The 16948-nt window shown below is 42.8% G+C and overlaps 2 pseudogenes; both read left to right on the plus strand.

Moving 5' to 3' along the window:
- Positions 1 to 6829: 6829 nt before the first annotated feature.
- LOC108111831 lies at positions 6830 to 8509 on the plus strand (annotated as a pseudogene).
- Positions 8510 to 11659: 3150 nt separating this feature from the next.
- LOC121529945 lies at positions 11660 to 13499 on the plus strand (annotated as a pseudogene).
- Positions 13500 to 16948: the final 3449 nt, after the last annotated feature.

Here is a 16948-nt window from a genome sequence, read left to right on the forward strand (position 1 = left end):
GACTTTTCAGCTCCTTATAAACTGGGCAACCTCTATAGTTAGCAGTGTGATTTCCACCGCAGTTGCCGCACTTTTTTGAGTTGTGGTCATCTTTGCTCGCTGGGCAGTGTGCGGAGTCATGAAGCTCACCACAAACTACACACACCGGGCGCAGTTTACAGTAAGACCTTGTATGGCCAAATTCTTGGCAGTTCGCACATTGTACCGGGCCATTGCGTTTGTGCGGCTCCTCAACCGTAATTCTGCGGTGCAGCAGGAACTGAAGATTGTATATAGGGTGCACTTCGTATTTCTTTAGGGCCTTCATTTCTGGTTCGAGCTCAACCTTAAAGAGTGGCTGCGGCTTTCTATCCCTGTTAAGGATACTGAAGACTGTCCTAGCGCTAAATCCCTTCTCTTGTAGCGCCATTGTTATCTCTGCAGGCGATACTTCGGACTCTATGCCCTTAAGTACGACTTGCAGGCCCTTGCTGCTTTTTATCTGATACGTATAAAAGTTCTTTTTTTGTCAGTGAGATATTTTGATAATACTCTGTAATTATCTTCAGACTTCGTTTGAACTTTTGTTTTCTAGATGTTGCTCTTTACGAGTGGTATTATGTGAAAATTGTCCTTGCCAATAAGCTCTATCATTTTGTTGACAAGAACGTTGGAACTTTTTTCTCGTATGTAAATTGGCGGGGGCTTAGTCTTCCTTTTTTCGACTTCAGTAGATTCGGCATCATCCTCATAGTCTGCGCAGATTTTAAAACGGTTTGAGTTAGAGGGCGTTTCTATTGCAGCTATGTTAGCATTGCCACGGGTTATTTTGCGTTGCGAGTTTAGGGGGCTTAGCTTCCTTTTGATTTGGATGTAGCGATCCATACCAGTCTGCACAGCCGGCTTAATATTTTCTTCGTTTTTGTTCTCTTTTTCGGGCAGCGCAGGGGCAGAAATATTAATGTTTGCGCTGCTAGCTGATGACGTCGTTAATCGCGCTGTCTTTACAGTTGCGGTTGTTGTTGTTGTTACGGCTGACGTTGTCAAAGAAATTGCGGTGCTAGTTGCTGCGCTCTTTGTCTGCAGAGACATCGATGGTAGCGTGGGGGAGCAAGAACGCGCTCTCTCGCTCTCTACGTTTAAGAATTCGGTCAAGTTTGGGGTAATTTACTGGTTTGGGAAGAGCTGGCATTACTTTCGGTTGCTTTGAAAGAGAAGTAAGTGTTGTTTTTTTTTACTGAGAGCTGTCTCTCGTCTTGCTCACTTTGACGTTGTGTGCGAATGTCGTTTAAACTCATATAGTCGAGGTTGAAATTGTTAGAATTTTAATTGTTTTGTTTTATATTAATTAATTAATTAATCAATATAAACATTAGCGATTTTATCGCTGAAAGCGTCTTTTCGCGTTGTTTTGGTTTACTAAACCAGTCGCTGCACTTTTTTGGATATTATTGAATACTTTTTTTTCCGGAGCACAATAAAAATACACGTCTGCATACGGCGACGGTTCGAGCCACAGTGCTCCGCGGTTTCTAGCTTTTATAGGTCTCGAGATTATTGCAGTTTTGGTTTTCCGGGATTTGTCGGCGTTAGGGCGGGCGTGGCTAGATTGAAAAATCATCATAAAAACCTACGTGCTTAATCTGAACTTTCTATCTCTTACCGAGATATCAGCTTTTCTAGATATCTCCAGAGGTTTCAGCGATTTCAGTTTTTCGCGATTCGTGGGCGTTAGAGTGGGCGTGACAGGATGCTGAAATAAACTTGGGCTCTTTCGGGACCTCAAGAATCTTAATGCTTAATCTCAACTTTGTATCTGCTATAGCTCGTGAAATCTCAGCGTTCATACTGACGGACGGACAGACGGACATGGCTCAATCGACTTTGCTATTGATCCTGATCGAGAATATATTATATATGTATACTTTATAGGGTCGGAAACGCCTCCTTCTATCTGTTACATACTTTTCAACGAATCTAGTATACCCTTTTACTCTACGAGTAACGGGTATATGTTAAAAACTTGAATTGCTGTAAAAATAAAAACTTTAAGAACACAAATTTCAATTTTATATTGCAACGTACACGTTTTATAAAAAAATGTACTCAAAATATATAATTCATTTGTTGTTTATTTTTATCGCACAATGAAAAGACCAAAAACAAGAAATGCTATAGTCGAGTGCCGCGAGTATATTGTTTTACATAATTTATGTTGAATTGTCTTCTTTTTCTTTAAGCCGAGATAAGCGCTTGCGAGTCGCGGATCGCACGGCTGCGCAAATAAAACATAATAAACAACTCTTTCGGAAATTTCTTTTTCACCGTTCACGGCACCGCATTTTTTCGTGCAATTATGAGTTGTAAAATATCTAGAAACAGGTGGCATAAATTAATGCAATCCTCAAAACATTTGGTGACCACGACGTGTAAAAGTCAAGAAATTATTAAATATCGTTTTAATATCGTCCAAGCGCCTCTATCACAATTCCGTGTGAAGGTCAATAAACTGTGACGAACAGTTGGCCAAATTTGATGAATGTAAATTGCAGGTGCGGTTGGAGTTAGTCGAGAGAATTAATTCCGACTTTCACTGCTCTCAACTTAACCTCGAACGGCTAGTAATCGCGGAGATGGAATCCGACGCGGCATAAGATTTACCACTGCGTACCGTAAAACAAAAGAAAGAATCTACCATGCAATTCTAGGCCTACCAGACTGCCGGAATTTCATCTTCCGCGATTTGGAGGAGCATTCATCGATTGGCCGGACTTCTACGCTACAGTATCTTAGCAACAATACCTTAGAACTATTATTTTACGCTTTGATAATAAATTTTTACATTACCAGGCACACGTTCGGTCATTACTCATAATATCTGCAAGTAGTTTGCGGCAATTGAGCGACAAGGCAATTTCACACACAAACTACGCAGAAAATTATTGATGGTGTTTTGATCCATCTTATCTCATCAAATCTGGACCATCAGAACCAGGAGAGGTGGGAGGAGGGGTTGCCTGCAAAGAAGGTGCCGAAATGGGACAAATTTTCCACATTTTTGGATCTTCGGTGCCGCAAGATGGAGAACCTGGAAAGCGCTATGATAGACCATAAACCTAGAAAACAGGGGGAAAATTTAGCTAGTAAAAGTCATCGCACCACACTTTTTGGATTGTCTTCGACATTGCCATTGTTTATACTTCGTGAGTCCAAGGAGCATTATTTGACGAATTACCCAGAATTTCTCGGATTGACTTCAACTCAGCGCTACAACGAAGCAAAAACGATGCACCTTTGTTCAAAAAGCCTGCGGAAGGGAAGAGCTTACGGAAATGCAGATCTGGCAGCTTTAGGAACTGCCACCAGAAGCATCATACTCTGTTGCAATCGAATCCCGTTGTTCCACTTTCGCAGCCTTGTCCTGAAATGCTGCCCTTATACCTCATATTTATACCCGTTACTCGTAGAGTAAAAGGGTATACTAGATTCGTTGAAAAGTATGTCAGAGATAGAAGGAAGCGTTTCCGACCCTAGTAAGTATAAGTATATATATTTTTGATCAGGATCAATGACGAAGTCGATTGAGCCATGTCCGTCTGTCCGTCCGTCCGTATGAACGCTGAGATCTCAGGAACTATAGCAGATACAAAGTTGAAATAAAGCATGAAGATTCTTGAGGTGCCGGGACAGCGCAAGTTTATTTCAGCATCCTGCCACGCCCACTCTAACGCCCACAAATCGCGAATAACTAAAATCGCTGAAATCTTGGGATCTATTAGAGCTATCTTTAAGTGATACTATTATCTGGCCACACCCACCCGTACGCCCACCAAGCTCAAAAGACGGTTTTCGGATTTTGAAGAAAACCTGATATCTCGGCAACTATAAGTGAAAGAAAGTTCGGATTAAGCATGTAGATTTTTATGATGCGAATGCGAATTGTTTTTTCCCATCTTGCCACGCCCACCCTAACGCCCACAAAACTTAAAAAACCAAAAATGCAAAAATCTCGGGAATTATAAGAGCTACAAAATTTTGCTAAAGAATACGTATTTAAGAGATGCCTCTGCAACTTGCAACGAAGTTGCATTCGGTCACGCCTACTCTAACGCCCACAAACCACGGAAAACTGTGATGTCTATAGAATTATTACGAATGCCTTTGTTTGACCTCATATAATATATTTCCGTCAATCTCTATCGATTTACCAAAGTAAAGTTCAAATCGGAATATTATTTCGCTTTTTATAAAAAAATGTATACTATAAGGCCTCACATTGGCAGTGACGTCACTATCACTTACTCGACATGCTTTCTCCGACAATAGGTGGCGCCTTGTGAATTTTCACTAGCAAAATTAATATTTTAAAATTGTGTAATACAGTAACGGGTATCTTATAGTCGCGGCACTCCACCTGTAGCTCTGTCGCCAAGTAATACCGATTACGTGTTGCTTGCCACCGCAATAGTCTATGTCAAAAACCGCTCTGGTGTATTCGTACCATGCCGGGCCTTACTCGACTCGGCCTCTCAAATCAACTTCGTCACCTCTCGTTTCGCAAATCAACTGCAATTCCAAATCCATCGCTCAACCATCTCTATATCAGGGATCGCCGAGTCCTCGCTAGCATCGGATGAGTCTGTCAACATTTTCGCACAATCTGGTAACGCAAAATACAGCGCGTCGCATGTAGCTGCCGTTACCCGGTCAATCACCGATTATCACCCACAGTTCGACCTTAACCCATCTGAGTGGAAATACCGGAAAATCTCGAGCTCACCGACCGTCTTCTTCTTGCTTATTGGAGCAAGTGAATTCTTTGAGCTGCTTTGTTTTGGATAAATTCGATTAGGAAACCATTTACCCACCATACAGAAAACCAGAACAACAGCAATACACTCAGCTGGAATCTGGGCAATATTCGGTTCTGTTTCCTGCCAAAACTAAGTTCAATGTTTTAGAAAATTTATATGATCGTGGTCATCTTCGTTTTAAAGCACTCGAGGCTAAACTAGAGGGAAATTCAGAGGAATACGTCAACCTTAGCCACATCTCTCTTGCGTCTAAAAACGCGGAGGTTGCAAAAGCGTTGGTCCTAGCTTGGGATACCCTATCGGATAATTTGCTCTTCAGTTTCTCAAGATGGTGGATATACAAGCCGACAACCAAGCGCAGCATTCTTCAGGCAATAGCTACATTCTACGATCCGCTTGGATTAATAGCCTCAATCGTCACCAAGGATAACCTTGACTGGGATGAGTCCTTACCGCAATCTTTGCACTCGTCTATAGAAACGCAGCTCTCTCGGCCTTTTCTTAACCTATCACGGCACCGCTTTATGTATTATAAAATATCTAGAAACAGGTGGCATAAATTAATGCCCTCCTCAAAACAGAGATTATCAGTTAATAGTTGTGACCTTCAAATTTGCCTCGGAATTCATGAAAGATGCGAAAAAAGACCAGATGCTCATAATGGCCTCTTTTAGCCGATTTTACAGCAAATCATGAGTTTTGTAAAAGCATTGGAACAACTCGCTAAATGGCAACAAGTAACGATGAAGAGAAAAAGGTAGAAGTATATTTTGCAGTGGGCGATGGTAGTGGATGTATTAGGGAAATAAATAAGACAAATAAAAGAAGGTATCCTTTTAACATCAACACAGATAGGTCGAATTATTTCAGAGCATTAGCTAAGCTCTATGCTCCTTGGAGAAATAAACAGATAAAACTATTTAAAAGAAATTAAGAACAGTTTTATACTGTCAATAAAGAGGCTATTTTTATATGACGCGCTTAGAGGGGCCGTTGAGGCAGACAGTTATTACGATAAAAACGTAAATGAGGAGGTGGCAATTGATGAGGAATTTAGGGCCTTAGCGTTTCCAAAAATTTTTTCTCAAATGAATGTCTTAAACTTAAACAACAATGTTTCAGATTTACATCGGGATAACAATATCCCCAAATTATTATTAATTAACGTAGTTACGTACCTTATAACGTAGTGTTGGGCCAAGCAGGCAAAGCAAAGACGGATGAGAAGCGGCGGGTTTATCAACAGATTCTATTTTGTTTTGGTTCTTCCAGTTTCACAAGCGCTTTACTGTTATTTTGTAGCGCATTCGCTCTTGGTGGAACTGCTGTAGCTCGAAGCTTTTATGTTAAGTTGGTACTTCTTGCATTCTGCGAGGTTTTGTCGCGGAATTGATTTTGTTTTGATTTGAACTCGAATTAAAATTTGGAAATGAAACTTACCCTGTTTATTCATTCTACAAGATATTAAAAACTCTTAGTTGCTCAACATTTTGGTGACCCCGACGTGATCGCACCCCGTTTATATTATTGTGCCACTTGTTGTTTTTGTTGTAATAACCGTGCACTTATATTACATAATGGAGTCTGGGGAGACTAGCAGAGGTGACCTGTCAAGAAATGGACTGTAAGAGCGTTGGAGATTACTGAGGCGAATTATGATGTTGCCCTTGATCTTTTGCGGAACCGTTTTTGTAATCAACTGTTAATATTCAAAGCTCACATCAACGAGATCCTGAAGCTAAGGGTAGTCGAGCCGGCATCCATTGCCCCTCTTCGGGAGTTATCCTACTGATTCAATGGTCATATGCGGGCCCTCGTGAGTTCCAGGACGGCGGAAGAAATTTAAGGACGCCTCCTCATCCAAATTATCTTTCAGAAGCTGGTCCCTGCCACAAAGGTGAAGTGGGAAGACTCTCTCGCAGGAAACAGTGCTGGCAGCTTGCCATCTTGGGGATCTATGGCTCGGTTTTTGGAACAAAGGTGCTGTACACTTGAGACTGTGTATTTGGTCTTAGCTCCGAATATGCTATTGGATCATGGGGCAATTTAATAATCTTTCGTGCATGCTCCTTAATGCTCCGCCGGCTCCTTATGCCCTGTGCGGTATCCTGGCACATGCTGTGCCTTCTTGTCCAAGGTTCCTCGGCTTGTCAGTTGAGGAACGACACGAGGAAGTCCGACATCCTTCCCTCTGCTTAATTTGCCTCAAGTCTGGACCATACGGTTGCTCCATCCGTTAATACGGTTAATGATTGCCTGAAGTCTCGCCTATCAACGTATTGGGTATATATTGAGGTAGTTGTGGCGTCTCATATCGCAGAGCGTCATCCTGGTCAAAACATAGATGTTTCCAACTGAAAGGTACCTCGCAATGTGGTTGTGGCATATCCAAACTTCCACAGTGCGCAGCGTGTCGAGTTGCTGATTGGAGCCAGACTGGTTTTTGATCTGCAACCTGGTTTCAGTTGGGCAAATCCAACTAGGAGACGTCCTGCCTCTTGTGCAGAAGACGCGCTTCGGATGGGTAGTTTCTGGAGATGGTTTGAACCCTTGTGTGGCCGCTTCGTCAGCGATCTCCTGCCACTCTCGCGTGGCTGAGGAAGTTGAGCGGCAGAACGTGAAATATCGGCTGGCACCTATATTGACCGTGGGCGTAATTTGGAGACAAAGAATTCCCGCCACAGCATCGAGGTCCAGACCACCAGGAACTGGGTCACCCGAGAGACGACCAATATCATGAACATGTTCGAGAACGAGGAGCTGAAGAACCGTCTGGACGAGAAAACGAAGGAGTGCAGCTCTGCTGAGGCAAAAGCCTGCTTGTACGAGTCGCGTTCCAATGAGCTGGCAAATGCCGATCGGAAGAAGATTTCTGATTAACAGATCGATATGACCAAGGAGTTGGATCGTCAGTACAAGCAGTTCGAGGACACGCGCAAGGCTTTAGAGCAGGAGACACAGTCGCGTTTTGACTTGGATAATACAATTTAGAGCCTGCGTGAGGAGCTATCATTCAAGCATCATATCCACTCAAGGGGTTCAATGAGTCGCGCCTCATCCCCCAAACAGACTACAGAAACATCAACGGACGCCTTAGCTCCGACTATGAAGCCAAGTTGAAGCAGTCGCTACGGGAGCTGTGCTTCCAGTATGAGGAGCAGATGCGAATTATCAAGTCGCTTTACGAGGATAAAGGCTGTCGTCTGCAAGGGGCTGCTGCGCGCACATTTATCTCTACGCACAAGTCCATCGAAGAGTTGCGCTCGACTCGTGTTCGTATTGACGGTCTTAGCAGGAAGCAGGAACTAGATAATAGCCCCGAGCGTCACGGTCAAGAGGTAGCTCAGCTCGAGGAGAAGCTTATTCGACTGCGCGAAGAGATGACCTATCAACTGCAAGAATACCAGGACCTCATGGACATCAAGGTCTCACTGGATTTGAAAATCGCTACCTACGAAAAGCTGCTGGTCGGCGAGGAGGCGCGCCTGAACATTACCCCAGCCGCCAGCACCGCCACGGTACATTCCTTCAGCCAATTGCTGCGTACATCCACCCGTGCCCCGCCCTCACGTTGCACTTCCTCTGGCGCCATGAGTCTTAAGCGTGCTGTGGTGGATGAATCTGAAGATCGCAGCATCTCGGACTACTATGTGTCAGCTAGTGCCAAAGGAAACGTGGAGAACAAAACGATCGATCCCACGAGGTCAAGTTCGTGAAGAATAAGGGATCAATAAGGGCAAGAATGAGTTGGCCTTGGAGGCACGCATCTGCAGCGTTTTGATCAAAGAGGGCGGTTTTCGACCACCCTCCGTAAAACTGAATCGTGTTGCCCGCACTAAAGACAGCTGTTGGAACGACAACGCGTGCGGTGTCTAGGCTGTGCCTGCTGCCCCTCAAGGACTTTGTTGAAGAGCCAGCCTTCAAGGGGGGAGGATGTTGTGCCAAGCAGCCAAAGACAAAGGCGGATGAGCAGCGGCGGGCTTATCAGCAGTTTCTATTTTCTTTTGGTTCTTTAAGTTTTGCATTCGCACTATACATGTAATAATGCTCTGCTCTCATCTCGCTTTAAATTTTCGGCTACCGCTAGGCAAATATCATTTTCGGCTATTGCTATTGCTATAGCTATAGCTCTTCACTTGTCGGAGTTCCGAGCAGAGCAGAGCTTATTAGTTTTCGTTGTTCAGCTATGGCTGTGCTCCGGATCTCGTCAAAGCTTGGGCGGTAGCAATAGCAAAACAAAACACTATTATTCGCAGAAACTTACTTATTCCTTGCGAAGAGCGCTTTCTTTCATTGCTGCCTAAAACATCTTTTATCTCTACTTAGGCTTCGCGCGGAACTTTCGAAAAATGCATCATAGAAAAATAGATTACGGCCTGAGCTACTTTCACCACTTCAGTTCATTAATATTAGTATTTTCAATTTACCTTAAATATTAAAAGAAATAAATTAGTCTAATTGAAAAAATAATAGAAGGCGAAAAAAAACAAAAAAATTAAATTAAGACATCATGGACTGATTGCGTGGTCTTTTAGCGCGAGTGTTGTCCGTTTTTTCTATGGCAATGGATTTTAAATAAAAATATTTAATTATTCTAAATCTTTCCGCTTCGTCAGCGATCTCCTGCCACTCTCGAGTGGCTGAGGAAGTTGAGCTGCAGGACCTGAAATATCGGCTGGCACCTATATTGACAGTGTGCGTAATTTGGAGACAGAGAATTCCCGCAATGGATTTTTAAATAAAAATATTTAATTATTCTAAATCATTCCGCTTGGTCAGCGATCTCCTGCCACTCTCGCGTGGCTGACGAAGTTGAGCTGCAGAACCTGAAATATCGGCTGGCACCTATATATAATATTTTATTATTCTAAATCTGTCAATGATAGCACCGCCATTCGTTTTTTAGGCTTTGAAGAAGTTTTATAGGGTCGAAAACGCTTCCTTCTACCTGTTTCAAACATTTCAACGAATCTAATCCATTATATTTACGAGTAACGGTTTTACAATGCAAAATCCCGCGACCAACAACTTTTAAGTGTTATTGTTAAAACATTTAGGTGGAAAATAATAAATTTAATAATCCATTAGAAACTACAAGTAGATAAAAAGGTGTACCGAAATTGTAACTCTAAAAATAGCAAGAATAGCACAAAAAAATAGAACTCAAAAAACAAAAGTAATCAATATATAAATATAACAAGAGGAAACGCTATAGTCGAGTAAGATACCCGTTACTGTTTCACACAATTTTAAAATATCCATTTTGCTAGTGGAAATCCCTTAAGCGTCACCTATTTTCGGAGAAAGCATGTTGAGTAACTGATAGTGACGTCACTGCCCATGCGAGGCTTAATAACCTAAATTTTTTCATAAATGGAGAAATAATGTTCCGATTTAAAAAATCTTTGGTAAATCGATAGATATTGACAAAAAGTATATTATACAAGGTTAAACGAAAACATACACTATAATATTATAGACGCCACAGTTTTCTGAGGTCTGTGGGCGTTAGAGTGGGTGTGGCAGGATGCTGTAATAGACTTGCGCTGTCCCGGCTCCTCAAGAATCTTCAGGCTTTATTTCAACTTTGTATCTGCTATAGTTCCTGAGATCTCAGCGTTCATACGGATAGACGGACACACAGGCGGACATGGCTCAATCGTCTTCGCTATTCATCCTGATCAAGAATATATATACTTTATAGGGTCGGAAACACCTGTTACATACTTTTCATTGAATCTAGTATACCCTTTTAATCTACAAGTAACGGGTATAAATATTCACTTTGCTAGTGGAAATTCACAAGGCGCCACCTATTGCCAGAGAAAGCATGTTGAGTAACTGATAGTGACGTCACTGCCTATGAGAGGCCTTATAAATAATGTTCCGATTTAAAAATCTTTGGTAAACCGATAGATATTAACAGAAATAAGTTATTCAAGGTCAAGCAAAGGCATTCATAATAATATTATAGACGCCACAGTTTTCCGCGGTTTGTGGGCGTTAGAGTGAGCGCCGGATAAAAACTAGTGACAAGTTGCCGTGGCATGTCTTTAATACGTGTTCTTAAGCCTTACTTTCTAGCTTTTATAGGTCTCGAGATTTGTGCATTTTTGGCTTTCCGGGTTTTGTAGGCGTCCGAATACTTGAATAACCCACACAGAAACTCATAGGCTGAAGCCTATGAAGGTGCTACCAAAAGGACTCTATTTTCTGCAGCAGACAATTAGGCTCTGACAGAACTTCCGCAGGTGGTTAGAAGTATAAATTTACACGCCAATCACTTTCTGAGTCGAGTAAAATCGGTAGCGCAGCTAACCAAATGAACGTTAATAGCTCTTCAACGTCACATCTTCGAGGCACTCGTTCGCTGGGCTTACCTTCGTGCGGACGTGCCACCAAATTGCTTTCTCCAACCACTTTTGGATCTCCACTAGTCGAATTGAGACGAAACCCGACCACGTCGAAGGATAAGATTTGATCTAATGCAGAGTAATCGAGTCCATAGGACAACTTCTTTTATAGGGCGATTAATTCTTGGCCTTACGATTATGTATTGCTCGCTTGAAAACATTTGTATAATTATTTTATATATATCCCTCTTCGGGAGTTATCCTACTGATTCAATGGTCATATGCGGGCCCTCGTGAGTTCCAGGACGGCGGAAGAAATTTAAGGACGCCTCCTCATCCAAATTATCTTTCAGAAGCTGGTCCCTGCCACAAAGGTGAAGTGGGAAGACTCTCTCGCAGGAAACAGTGCTGGCAGCTTGCCATCTTGGGGATCTATGGCTCGGTTTTTGGAACAAAGGTGCTGTACACTTGAGACTGTGTATTTGGTCTTAGCTCCGAATATGCTATTGGATCATGGGGCAATTTAATAATCTTTCGTGCATGCTCCTTAATGCTCCGCCGGCTCCTTATGCCCTGTGCGGTATCCTGGCACATGCTGTGCCTTCTTGTCCAAGGTTCCTCGGCTTGTCAGTTGAGGAACGACACGAGGAAGTCCGACATCCTTCCCTCTGCTTAATTTGCCTCAAGTCTGGACCATACGGTTGCTCCATCCGTTAATACGGTTAATGATTGCCTGAAGTCTCGCCTATCAACGTATTGGGTATATATTGAGGTAGTTGTGGCGTCTCATATCGCAGAGCGTCATCCTGGTCAAAACATAGATGTTTCCAACTGAAAGGTACCTCGCAATGTGGTTGTGGCATATCCAAACTTCCACAGTGCGCAGCGTGTCGAGTTGCTGATTGGAGCCAGACTGGTTTTTGATCTGCAACCTGGTTTCAGTTGGGCAAATCCAACTAGGAGACGTCCTGCCTCTTGTGCAGAAGACGCGCTTCGGATGGGTAGTTTCTGGAGATGGTTTGAACCCTTGTGTGGCCGCTTCGTCAGCGATCTCCTGCCACTCTCGCGTGGCTGAGGAAGTTGAGCGGCAGAACGTGAAATATCGGCTGGCACCTATATTGACCGTGGGCGTAATTTGGAGACAAAGAATTCCCGCCACAGCATCGAGGTCCAGACCACCAGGAACTGGGTCACCCGAGAGACGACCAATATCATGAACATGTTCGAGAACGAGGAGCTGAAGAACCGTCTGGACGAGAAAACGAAGGAGTGCAGCTCTGCTGAGGCAAAAGCCTGCTTGTACGAGTCGCGTTCCAATGAGCTGGCAAATGCCGATCGGAAGAAGATTTCTGATTAACAGATCGATATGACCAAGGAGTTGGATCGTCAGTACAAGCAGTTCGAGGACACGCGCAAGGCTTTAGAGCAGGAGACACAGTCGCGTTTTGACTTGGATAATACAATTTAGAGCCTGCGTGAGGAGCTATCATTCAAGCATCATATCCACTCAAGGGGTTCAATGAGTCGCGCCTCATCCCCCAAACAGACTACAGAAACATCAACGGACGCCTTAGCTCCGACTATGAAGCCAAGTTGAAGCAGTCGCTACGGGAGCTGTGCTTCCAGTATGAGGAGCAGATGCGAATTATCAAGTCGCTTTACGAGGATAAAGGCTGTCGTCTGCAAGGGGCTGCTGCGCGCACATTTATCTCTACGCACAAGTCCATCGAAGAGTTGCGCTCGACTCGTGTTCGTATTGACGGTCTTAGCAGGAAGCAGGAACTAGATAATAGCCCCGAGCGTCACGGTCAAGAGGTAGCTCAGCTCGAGGAGAAGCTTATTCGACTGCGCGAAGAGATGACCTATCAACTGCAAGAATACCAGGACCTCATGGACATCAAGGTCTCACTGGATTTGAAAATCGCTACCTACGAAAAGCTGCTGGTCGGCGAGGAGGCGCGCCTGAACATTACCCCAGCCGCCAGCACCGCCACGGTACATTCCTTCAGCCAATTGCTGCGTACATCCACCCGTGCCCCGCCCTCACGTTGCACTTCCTCTGGCGCCATGAGTCTTAAGCGTGCTGTGGTGGATGAATCTGAAGATCGCAGCATCTCGGACTACTATGTGTCAGCTAGTGCCAAAGGAAACGTGGAGAACAAAACGATCGATCCCACGAGGTCAAGTTCGTGAAGAATAAGGGATCAATAAGGGCAAGAATGAGTTGGCCTTGGAGGCACGCATCTGCAGCGTTTTGATCAAAGAGGGCGGTTTTTCGACCACCCTCCGTAAAACTGAATCGTGTTGCCGCACTAAAGACAGCTGTTGGAACGACAACGCGTGCGGTGTCTAGGCTGTGCCTGCTGCCCCTCAAGGACTTTGTTGAAGAGCCAGCCTTCAAGGGGGGAGGATGTTGTGCCAAGCAGCCAAAGACAAAGGCGGATGAGCAGCGGCGGGCTTATCAGCAGTTTCTATTTTCTTTTGGTTCTTTAAGTTTTGCATTCGCACTATACATGTAATAATGCTCTGCTCTCATCTCGCTTTAAATTTTCGGCTACCGCTAGGCAAATATCATTTTCGGCTATTGCTATTGCTATAGCTATAGCTCTTCACTTGTCGGAGTTCCGAGCAGAGCAGAGCTTATTAGTTTTCGTTGTTCAGCTATGGCTGTGCTCCGGATCTCGTCAAAGCTTGGGCGGTAGCAATAGCAAAACAAAACACTATTATTCGCAGAAACTTACTTATTCCTTGCGAAGAGCGCTTTCTTTCATTGCTGCCTAAAACATCTTTTATCTCTACTTAGGCTTCGCGCGGAACTTTCGAAAAATGCATCATAGAAAAATAGATTACGGCCTGAGCTACTTTCACCACTTCAGTTCATTAATATTAGTATTTTCAATTTACCTTAAATATTAAAGAAATAAATTAGTCTAATTGAAAAAATAATAGAAGGCGAAAAAAAACAAAAAAATTAAATTAAGACATCATGGACTGATTGCGTGGTCTTTTAGCGCGAGTGTTGTCCGTTTTTTCTATGGCAATGGATTTTAAATAAAAATATTTAATTATTCTAAATCTTTCCGCTTCGTCAGCGATCTCCTGCCACTCTCGAGTGGCTGAGGAAGTTGAGCTGCAGGACCTGAAATATCGGCTGGCACCTATATTGACAGTGTGCGTAATTTGGAGACAGAGAATTCCCGCAATGGATTTTAAATAAAAATATTTAATTATTCTAAATCATTCCGCTTGGTCAGCGATCTCCTGCCACTCTCGCGTGGCTGACGAAGTTGAGCTGCAGAACCTGAAATATCGGCTGGCACCTATATATAATATTTTATTATTCTAAATCTGTCAATGATAGCACCGCCATTCGTTTTTTAGGCTTTGAAGAAGTTTTATAGGGTCGAAAACGCTTCCTTCTACCTGTTTCAAACATTTCAACGAATCTAATCCATTATATTTACGAGTAACGGTTTTACAATGCAAAATCCCGCGACCAACAACTTTTAAGTGTTATTGTTAAAACATTTAGGTGGAAAATAATAAATTTAATAATCCATTAGAAACTACAAGTAGATAAAAAGGTGTACCGAAATTGTAACTCTAAAAATAGCAAGAATAGCACAAAAAAATAGAACTCAAAAAACAAAAGTAATCAATATATAAATATAACAAGAGGAAACGCTATAGTCGAGTAAGATACCCGTTACTGTTTCACACAATTTTAAAATATCCATTTTGCTAGTGGAAATCCCTTAAGCGTCACCTATTTTCGGAGAAAGCATGTTGAGTAACTGATAGTGACGTCACTGCCCATGCGAGGCTTAATAACCTAAATTTTTTCATAAATGGAGAAATAATGTTCCGATTTAAAAAATCTTTGGTAAATCGATAGATATTGACAAAAGTATATTATACAAGGTTAAACGAAAACATACACTATAATATTATAGACGCCACAGTTTTCTGAGGTCTGTGGGCGTTAGAGTGGGTGTGGCAGGATGCTGTAATAGACTTGCGCTGTCCCGGCTCCTCAAGAATCTTCAGGCTTTATTTCAACTTTGTATCTGCTATAGTTCCTGAGATCTCAGCGTTCATACGGATAGACGGACACACAGGCGGACATGGCTCAATCGTCTTCGCTATTCATCCTGATCAAGAATATATATACTTTATAGGGTCGGAAACACCTGTTACATACTTTTCATTGAATCTAGTATACCCTTTTAATCTACAAGTAACGGGTATAAATATTCACTTTGCTAGTGGAAATTCACAAGGCGCCACCTATTGCCAGAGAAAGCATGTTGAGTAACTGATAGTGACGTCACTGCCTATGAGAGGCCTTATAAATAATGTTCCGATTTAAAAATCTTTGGTAAACCGATAGATATTAACAGAAATAAGTTATTCAAGGTCAAGCAAAGGCATTCATAATAATATTATAGACGCCACAGTTTTCCGCGGTTTGTGGGCGTTAGAGTGAGCGCCGGATAAAAACTAGTGACAAGTTGCCGTGGCATGTCTTTAATACGTGTTCTTAAGCCTTACTTTCTAGCTTTTATAGGTCTCGAGATTTGTGCATTTTTGGCTTTCCGGGTTTTGTAGGCGTCCGAATACTTGAATAACCCACACAGAAACTCATAGGCTGAAGCCTATGAAGGTGCTACCAAAAGGACTCTATTTTCTGCAGCAGACAATTAGGCTCTGACAGAACTTCCGCAGGTGGTTAGAAGTATAAATTTACACGCCAATCACTTTCTGAGTCGAGTAAAATCGGTAGCGCAGCTAACCAAATGAACGTTAATAGCTCTTCAACGTCACATCTTCGAGGCACTCGTTCGCTGGGCTTACCTTCGTGCGGACGTGCCACCAAATTGCTTTCTCCAACCACTTTTGGATCTCCACTAGTCGAATTGAGACGAAACCCGACCACGTCGAAGGATAAGATTTGATCTAATGCAGAGTAATCGAGTCCATAGGACAACTTCTTTTATAGGGCGATTAATTCTTGGCCTTACGATTATGTATTGCTCGCTTGAAAACATTTGTATAATTATTTTATATATTGTTATAAAAGGTGCTGGTGATGTTCCATATGTCAAGGTATTCAACTTTAAGATCTTCAGTGGCTCAGAATGATCTTACCGCCACACTGTGATCTAAAAGTTTCGATCAGCTTCGTCGACCATTACTTGGCGGTAAATATTTTTAATGTCCCCTGTACGGGCGAACTTATGCTTCTGAGCCGAAGCAGCGTCGAGTTCAGCTGCGTTTAAATAGTGGGACCCACCATCAAGAGTCATTCAAAGCAACTTGAGTGGAAAACTACCCTCAACTTGGTTGAGGGGCTTTGCGGCCCAAAAGAGGACATGGCGCCCATTAATACGTTTTATTCCATGAAATTCAGATACATTTTCTTTAAAGAAGGATTCTTGGAAAATCTCCTTTCAAGCGACAAAAATCTATGTTTCGCAACTTCATACGACGACCCAAGAGTATTCGGCTCAGATTTGAAGGGCAGACGAAAATCTACCAGACGACTGTCTTTGAGTATGAGATGAGTCTGCGCGCTTGTTTTTTTTTAGGTCTCGAAAAAGAATGGATCTGCCAATTGACTATTTTCGGTCACCCTACACCCCCTGGTGTTTACCGCCTGATCTGAATGATAATAAGACATTTTTTTAAACATAAAAATCGGACAACAACTTGCTGCTTGCCATTCGGGACTTTTCTATTGTGTGTATTTTCTTCGTTGCTTGGGCATTATTTTCACCAATGCCCCGCTAGCTCATACCCACG

The sequence above is a fragment of the Drosophila eugracilis genome, unplaced genomic scaffold (genome assembly GCF_018153835.1).
Source record: "Drosophila eugracilis isolate 14026-0451.02 unplaced genomic scaffold, ASM1815383v1 contig_2138, whole genome shotgun sequence".
Lineage (NCBI taxonomy): Eukaryota > Metazoa > Arthropoda > Insecta > Diptera > Drosophilidae > Drosophila > Drosophila eugracilis.